Here is an 8,808-nt window from a genome sequence, read left to right as displayed (position 1 = left end):
TTCCCTTCCCTTCCCTTCCCTTCCCTTCCCTTCCCTTCTCTTCCCCTTCCTTCTCCCCCCCCCCCCTTCCCTCCCTCCTCCTTCCCTTCCCTCCTCTCCCCACCCCTCCCCTCCCCTTTCCCCCACTTTGGATGTTTTCTGGAGAGGTAAGTGCTGCAGTACCATGAAATGGTGGACTGAACTTGAGATAGTTGAGGGTTCCTGGTGCCTACCCAAATTGGACAGTTCTCTTAAGTCCCTTGGTTACTTTTCAGGGAATGCCAGATGGGCACTATTTCCACCAGCCACCAAGGCTCCCTCCTACAATTTGCTTTTTTTCACATCACTTGAGAACCCACCTGTACTCCTCAAAGATTTCAACATTAAGCTGAATCTGTTTCTATGTTTTATTTACCTGTACCACTTCCTTCCTAGAATATAGAGAGGCATTTTTTTCTATTTCTTTTCAGGTAGGGAATTGAAAGTGGGATCTGTGTGGTCCTGCAGCTATGCAGACATTTTTGACATCTTGTCACATGGATGCTAATAGAAAAGAAGGCTGTTGACCTCATTGCTTTCACAATGGAGAGCAGGAGAGAGGATGAAGCACAGACAGGAAAGGGAGGGGATAGCAGAAGGCCGTATATGTTACACGTGTTAGGGAAGAAGTAAACTACAGCAGCAATGAAAAGAGTAAGTTTAAATGTGATGAGGAAAATTATTATGAAGACCCTTAAAAATGTGTCCTAAGTCTTCAATCTCTGTAACGCTGTAAGAAACGACGCTGCTATCTGAATAGGTTTGTGTACACACAGCACATGTAACACTATTTTCTTGTGAAAAAATGGTTAGTCAGAATTATGGCAAGGCTGTACCATTCTTCTGCTGAATTTCTTCCATTTGGTATTCACATTCCTTCTAAGAAATGCTAAATTTTTTGAGACATTGCTCTTCTGCCTGCCACATGTATATAGAGACCAGATTCAATACTACACGATTTCAGTAACTGAGCACTGAGTTTGACTAATGAATTTTTAATATCAAATGCTTATAAAATCATTAGCTACGGATAACTTACAAATAATCCATAGGCCCAAATGAATAAGAAATTATCTGTTACCAATTTGCAAAGAGAAAAAAAGCAACCAAACAAAAAAAAACAATACACAAAGGATTACACTCCTGATAAACAAGTCAGACACTTTTACCTTCCACCTGCCTGCAAAAGGGCACAGATGATAAAGACACAGGTTTAATGCCATAAAGTGATCGGTGGATTCCTTTTCAAGTGCAACATTCTGCAGAAAGCTCTGGGTTGTGAATATGTTTGTGTTTTCATCTGATACTTAAATGAATTTAATGTGAGATTAAAGAACTTCAGTCACATAAAACCAAAAATCCAATATCACATTAATAGAAAAATTAATTATTTACTTTTTTCTATTGCCAGTCACTATTTAATCATTATGTGACAAGCATTATATCTTTCTTAGTACTGGGTAGGGAGATTCTTTAAAGAGGGTATTCTTCAGGTTTATATATATTACTTTGTATTTTTTATAATGTAGGTTTAGAGTATATTTTCTTTTGGGGGACAGAAATTTTGAGTTCTGTTTACAATGTTTGTACTTCTGATCTATTTTTTTTTTTAGATTTTTTTTCAGGAGTATTATTTACCACAGGGAATGGCATAGGCCTGTGTTTTTACTGCATGATCTTGTACTCCTAGGACACTTAAGCTGCCTTCAATAGAAAGTTGCTTCTACATTATTGATAAAGATAATGCATAATTACTGTCCACCATGTGGTGTTAAGCACCCAAGAGAAAAACAAAAAAGAAAAGGAGGCAGCCACATAAAGACAATTGTTTTATTCACATGAAAAAAACCTGTACTGTGTTATAAAAGCAAAATTTACATGGTCTCTTCATTCAGCCAGAACTACCTACTTACTGATGCTGACTGATTTAGGAGCACACTGTTTCCTTCTTTAGGAACCACACCGAAGGAAGTCATGAACAGTTATGCCTCATGGTGCGTCTAAACCTCATTCTGACAATGATTTGAAACATGAGAAGCCTCTGGATATATGGATTTTGGGGGAAGAGAATCTTAGCTAGGTCTCTGGCTCCTTAGTTTTAGGTGCATAGTGGAGCAACCTTTTAAAATAACCTCAAGTTCTCTAAATTGTAAACAGCTATGTTTGAAGATCTCCAGAAAGAAAACTTTTATTCCCAAGTTTAGACACACTAGCCCTCTGCTTTATGGAGAATCAGACTGCAGAACCTATTCCAAACTTTGCAGCTGACAGCTGTCTCTGGATACTTTACCACGTCAAATTACCCATCAGTAATATTGAAAACAGGAAAACCCATAACCAGAACAACAGTGAAAGAGAGATTGAAGCTAATATGTGCACCCTCTGGTTAAAGGGTGCACACAGAACACACTAGCCCTCTGCTTTATGGAGAATCAGACTGCAGAACCTATTCCAAACTTTGCAGCTGACAGCTGTCTCTGGATACTTTACCACGTCAAATTACCCATCAGTAATATTGAAAACAGGAAAACCCATAACCAGAACAACAGTGAAAGAGAGATTGAAGCTAATATGTGCGCCCTCTGGTTAAAGGGTGCACACAAAAAAAAAAAAAAAAAAAGGCAAACAGACTTTGTGGAAGGATGAGGGAAAGATACATTTAAGATTTTTAGATTCTTTTTTTGTAAAACATGTAGCTGCAGGGATTTATATTGCTAATATTGCATTTTCTTTGGATGCCCTACTATGTATGGTTCAATTACCATGCTAAAGGCTAAACTCAATAAACTTACAAGCAATAATTCTACACAAATATGCATTCAGTTAATATATGGTTCTTGTATGGGAAGTACAAAGAAATTTAGTTTCTCTGCATTTTCAGAATATCAAATGCATGATTACTGTTTATAATAAGCTTGCAGTCACAGACTCTGTAATTCTTTAGTTCTGAACAATTGCATAATTACTAATTCAACTACATTAGCACTGGGAGTAGACATGGATGATTTCAAAAGGGATACTACTGATTTAATGAGGTCTCAGTCTGTACATTTCCAAAATTACAGAAATTCTGTTTAACACCCATTGATGGTTTTGGGTATTTGAACCAATAACTCAACCAACTGCCAACCAAAAGAAGCATTAAAAAATTAAAACAGAAACGAGAATGAAATTGCACTTTTCACGATATGCAGCTACCAAAATATTATTTCCTGACTAGTTTCCAACAGTCTGGCTGGCTTTACTATGAACTGGTTGCTGCTGAATCTATTAAATAGCTAAAGCTGTCATTTGTGACAGTGTTTTTGTATTTTGAATGTTTATGGCATTGTGTTTATGCTAGAAAAAACATGACAATAGGCTGTGGACACAGAGGAGCTATTCTGAATTCAGTGCCCTTCTTTTGCATTTGCCACCTCATTTTTTTTGTGTGATAGGCAGCAGCTGATTGGATCCTGAGGTTGTGGAGCTGGTATTTTGCCAAAAGTAAATAGTTGGCAGTTCTGTCTAGAGAGGAATTTGTAAAATTTTGTGAAACAGCACTTTTTTTTCTTGAAGGTGTCTTTATTCTGCAAAGGTCCCTGTTTTGAAAACTCCCTTTGATTTCAGTGGGAGATGGATTAGCTCAAGAAGCAGTTTTCATGTCAGCGGTCATTACACCAAATAAGGATGAAAGGATATGTCAATCAGAGACATCGTAAAATCCTTAAACTCATATGCCCCCAAGTAATCCTGCTGTGTAACCGACAATTACTTTACACAGAGGAGTAAAGGGGAACAATGATCTTAACATAGAAAGATTCAGACTGTCTAAATTGTAGCATGTAGTTGCAGATCTACCATACAGCACCCAACTGTACATCAGCACTACCTCTTCCCATCGGCACTAAAATTAATGGTTGACCTCCATCAGTTTTAATGTTTTTTTAGTGCTTGCAGAGTAGGCTCTGCACTTGTTCATAACTTCCTCATACATCTCTATCCAACAAGCTGTTCATGGACTTAGACAAATGCTGGCTCCATGGATATGTTCACTGCCTAAAATCAATAAGATTCTTATCCTCAGAACATCTGAGCCTGAATTGCAAGTGAATGGGGACATCTTCATCTCTTCCTAAGAAGTGGAGAATGGTGAGAGCTAAATCACAACATTTGCCTTCCAGCTAACAGACATTCTGAAGATCAGGCTGAGCACTATGAACTGAGTACGAGTGTCCTCAGCTTGCTTTTTAGTCCTTTCTAGGAACAAACATAGGTAATATGGGTGGTAAGAACTATCTACAACTTTCTTTAGCATTACCTAGAGGTGTTATGTTATATTAGTCCCCAAATGGTAAGCCTACAATAGGGTATTTGTTACATGAGCTCCTACTGCAGAGGGCTGTAGTGTAGGTGGCAATGTGTCACATGACAAAGGGACCTCTCTACTCTCCCATTACTGAGGGACCTCTCAGCACCTCCGTTGCTACTACTGGGGGCAAATGACCCCTTTAGACATCCTGGGAGAGCCCTATAATCACTACCAAAAAGCTAGGATGAGCATAAGAGTGCAGGGTGATGTGTCTTCTTCAAGCCAGAGCACTCTACTTCCATGACAACTGCATATAGTGCCACTGGAGAATGAAAAAGAAAAAGTAAAAAAATTACCTGAGAGACCTTCTCAGATATGAAATGTATTTCTTTACCGTCTTTAATTTCTGCTGGTGTGTGAAATAATAATATTTTTCTTTTGATATGATCTGCCTGCTTGTTCCCAGTCTTATTCTAGTAATGTTTCAGCCTTCTGGCTGCAAGAAATGGATGTCAATGTTCTTGTGTAGTCTCTCACTGTTGCTACTTATCTTTGCTCTACTGAAAAATCTCCTAAGATATCCAGGGTAAGTGCCACATTTTAGCAAATCATAAGCCTCCTAATCCTGCAGAACCTCCTTTTCCCTGAGTCTTTGTAATATTGGTGGAAAGACCGCTCCTTTTCCTCCTTTAGACCCTCAGGCAACCCAGATTGTCCATGAATTCAAAGTTTTATGCAACAAAGTATGTCCTAAAGATGACGTTGACTTGCTTCAAGACTTGCTGTAGATTAAGTTTACATATATGCAGGCAGTACCTCCATATTTTGAAGGGAAAATCCTGCTTTTCAAGGGTATCACAGGGTGTACACTTGTAGATAATTATGCAGAGCAGCTGCTTTCACTAAGTGTGAGGGTTTTTGGAAGGAGCAAGAAGCCGAGATAGGATGGGATGAGTGTGGCTGCCTGTAAAGAAAGGGAAAGAGAAAAAAAAGGTGTTATACTTGATGTTTGTGCTTGCTGTAGCCAAGATCAGGATGGATGTGTTCTTGGGGAATGTCTCTCTATGATGTCTGAGACCATTATGCGTAACACAGGAGATGTAGTACTAGACCTTGTAAATGTTGATGCAGATGTTATTACTATTCCCCCCAAAAAAGTGGAGAAGAGTGGGGAAATAACTGCAAAGAAGGAATATGCAGTCCAGCTTTGGGCTGTCAGGCCCATGGAGCAGGTAGACTGCTGTGTATATGATGTAAGTGAAGCTCTTCCCCAGAACTCTGGGAGGTTGCTTGGTGACCCAGCAATGCAGCTGTGCTGGAAGGAGCTAGAATTATTATGGCAGTGCTGATTCAAGCTTAGAAGGGAGGTGGTAATATGCTGGGAGGCTTTCACTTATACAAGTATTTCTTGACTTCAACACTGCCTCAAAACTCGTGAGTTTCTCTGGAGTCTGAGGAGGTCAGGATGTCTTAAATGCAACAATGCTCCAACACAACAACCACCAACCAGGGTATACTGGAGATGTACATATATATACACACATATGTGTGTGTGTGTGTGTATACACACACACAGGGTATACCACCATCCTGATATACTTAAATCATCACTTTCCTAACCTCTCTGAACTGTAACTTGCTTATCCTCCCTTGTCCATGAGCAGCACCTCCTCATTTCCTTGTTCAAACTTTGCCCTGTCTGACCATAGATCCCCACACAAGTTCCTGTCTAACCAACCACATTAGCCATGTGTTGCTAGACTCAACCTCAAATTTCCATTAAAGCCTACCATGATCTGTAAACAATCTCCACCTAATCTGTGCATCTTCTGTGTCAGTCAACTTCACTTCCCCCAAAACCCATGTCTGTTTGTTAAGGTCCTTAAAATATCACCATAATTCAGATATCAAGATAAGCATGCATGATTGCAGCCTGAGTAACAACAGAACCTGGGTGTCTCCTCAAGGGCTTTATTTTGGACAGTCTTAATTGGTACTAACAGTCCAGGCAAAACTGAATTAATGGGTATGTAGCCAGTGTGAACATATTATGAATATATCAAGAAGTTGGATATTAACTGTAATATATGTGAGAAGGCTGAATTGCCGATGTTGATGTTTTCTAAATCTCAATATCCAACTGCAGATGCCTTCTGACTATAGATTTTTTTTTTAGTGTGTGTGTGTGAATATGGGGAAAAAGCAGTTGTTATAACTCTGATGAGTACTAGGACATCTACAACCCTGAAAGACGTCTACTTTTAGGCAGATGAACCACACCTATTGTGACCATTATTTTGAAAGAAATATAAGATGAAGCTTTTCTTTGATATTTTTTTTTTATTTAGTCATGGGACAAATGGTTTCCCTATATATTTACCAACCTCTGATAATTAATTTCACAACAAGAATTTCAAAGCCAAAAAGTATAAATAAATAAATAAATAAATAACATATAGTGAAGAGAGACAATATATTCATTCCTGTACTGGCTAATTTGAGATGAATATTATTAAAATGCCATAGAAACATTTTATTTTACTTTTTAGATTGGAAGAGTTTTATTGGAAATGCAGAATGCAATTGAGGGCATACATAAACATATAATTTAGTTCCAGGAATTCAGAGATATTGAAAGTCTGACCTCAAATCTATTGAAGTTAATTAAGCCTTTTCTATCATCACTTAGAAATCAAAATAATTTTGTGAACTTTTTCATTATTTTGACTATTTAAAGATAAAATTTGAAATTAGTTTTATTAATTAAAGTGAGGCTTTGAAATTAATACCTAAACATTTAATTTCTGTTGTTTCAACTGCAACTAATGCAGACACTTAAGACTTTCTCATCAACTTAAGTGCAAGACAATGCCTACTAGGTGGTTTTCACAAAAGAATCCATTATCTGACATTTACCAAATTCTTTTTGTTACATTGTCTTTCAGGAGTGTAGAGAATACCTCTCATTGTATTGCCCTGAAATATTGTAAAGGGTGGAAAAGAAAAAAAACACCAACAAACAAAAACCCAAACCAAACACAGTGCATTACTGGGTTGTCTTTTTTTCCCATTGGTTTCATGTGTAGTCCTAAAGGTTGCTGTTGATTTTTTTTTTCTTTGATGTCTGCTTTCTTCACTATGGATGCAATACTTCTGCTCAGATGTGCAGGATCACGAGCATCAGAATTGCCTCTGAGTTGCCAAGTTCATATTTGCATTCTGCCTCCGTACGGGAACCAGATCTAGCCATATTAGCCTGCCCCACCTGCACTCTGTAAGGAAATCAAACACAGAGGTTAGGAGGGAACAATAATGATCTCTTAACTGGAGACCTCTGTCCTTGACAACAGGTTAGCAAGACCATGCATGCTTCTGCTAGTAAGTTTAGATTCAACTGAGTCTTTTCAACCTGAACTGTGGTGTACCAATCCTACTGGTCTGCCGTCTTAGCAATTTTTATTACTTGAAGTTGTATTTCAGTGTATCCTTGAAGTAGTTCATCCGTCTGTCCTGGCTGTCCGCTGCCTCTTCAAGTCCACAGCACACCAGCTGCTGCAGGATGCTGGTGTCTTCTATCCTAGATGTGTGACCAGCCCAGTGCAGCTGTTCTATGATGATCATGGCTACAGTCCCTGGAACATAGCTCTGCTCTGAAACTTTCTTATTGCAAATTTTATCCTGCCATCTGATGCACAATATGGTCCACAGATGGTGCAGATGACATTTGTCTAGGAGTCATATATGTCGTCACTAGTTCATGTGTTCAAACCATTCAGCAAATTGGATAACAGTGCAGCTTTATAGACTCTTAATGTGATCTACCATTTAACACCGAGCTTCTATTTGACTTCAGAGTAGCCTGAATCCTGAACCTCATGCTGCGGTACAAAAAATTGTATGTTTTCTTGGACTTTTCAGAAGAAAAAGAAAATAATAGAAGAATGAGGGGAAGGGAATTTTATTGTTTCCTTCTAAAGGTTTGTTTTGGAAATTTTTAGTCTGGTTTCCATTGTTTAAACCAGGAAGTATTCCACTTGCCTACTTCACATATCTGTTAAGAGTCAGTACTTAACAGGTACAGCGTACTTGTGTTTCTTATTTATTGCTATAAACTGGTAAGTGTCTCATGTAAGGGCCAGACTTCGATCACAGCAGGAAGCAGGGAGTTAAATGTCTTATGAATTTGAGTGTATAGATAAACAAGTAGGCTGACGCTGACAGAGGACATCTGCTTATATGTAACAAATCTTATATATAACTAAGGTTATAGAGCTTATCTCTCATGGGGCCAGACTTCGATCACAGCAGGAAGCAGGGAGTTAAATGTCTTATGAATTTGAGTGTATAGATAAACAAGTAGACTGACGCTGACAGAGGACATCTGCTTATATGTAACAAATCTTATATATAACTAAGGTTATAGAGCTTATCTCTCATGTTCATATTCATAGAATCATAGAATCATTAAGGTTGGAAAAGACCTCTAAGATCATCGACTC

Source organism: Aptenodytes forsteri, unplaced genomic scaffold (assembly GCF_000699145.1).
Source record: "Aptenodytes forsteri isolate BGI_AS27 unplaced genomic scaffold, ASM69914v1 Scaffold172, whole genome shotgun sequence".
NCBI classification, from domain to species: Eukaryota; Metazoa; Chordata; class Aves; order Sphenisciformes; family Spheniscidae; genus Aptenodytes; species Aptenodytes forsteri.
The sequence above is the reverse complement of the archived record's forward strand: the minus strand, read 5'-3'. Positions refer to the sequence as shown.